We start from the raw sequence: 208 nt of genomic DNA, 5'->3' as shown, positions 1-208 counted from the left end.
ATTTTAGTAGCCCTCCCCTGGCCCCGCTCCAACAGGTCCATGTCCTCCTTGTGCTGAGCGCTCCCGAGCTGGATGCAGGGCTCCAGTGTTGAGTACTCTCAAATCCTTGAGAGCTCTTACTGTAAAGTGGGAGGGGAAATTAAGGTGGTTCTGAGAGGCAGTACCATCAGCCCCTGTTTATTATTCAGTGGCTTTTTTTTTTTTTTTT

At 49.0% G+C, this 208-nt stretch overlaps 1 protein-coding gene across 1 annotated transcript in view; it reads left to right on the top strand.

The window, feature by feature from the left end:
* ESCO2 (establishment of sister chromatid cohesion N-acetyltransferase 2) overlaps positions 1-208 on the top strand; it is a 23,473-nt gene that overhangs the window by 2,736 nt on the left and 20,529 nt on the right. The gene's annotated exons all lie outside the window — the stretch shown is intronic.

Source organism: Egretta garzetta, unplaced genomic scaffold (assembly GCF_000687185.1).
Source record: "Egretta garzetta isolate BGI_Z169 unplaced genomic scaffold, ASM68718v1 scaffold218, whole genome shotgun sequence".
Classification (NCBI taxonomy): domain Eukaryota; kingdom Metazoa; phylum Chordata; class Aves; order Pelecaniformes; family Ardeidae; genus Egretta; species Egretta garzetta.
Note: the sequence above shows the minus strand (reverse complement) of the source record. Positions and strands in the feature narration are given on the sequence as shown.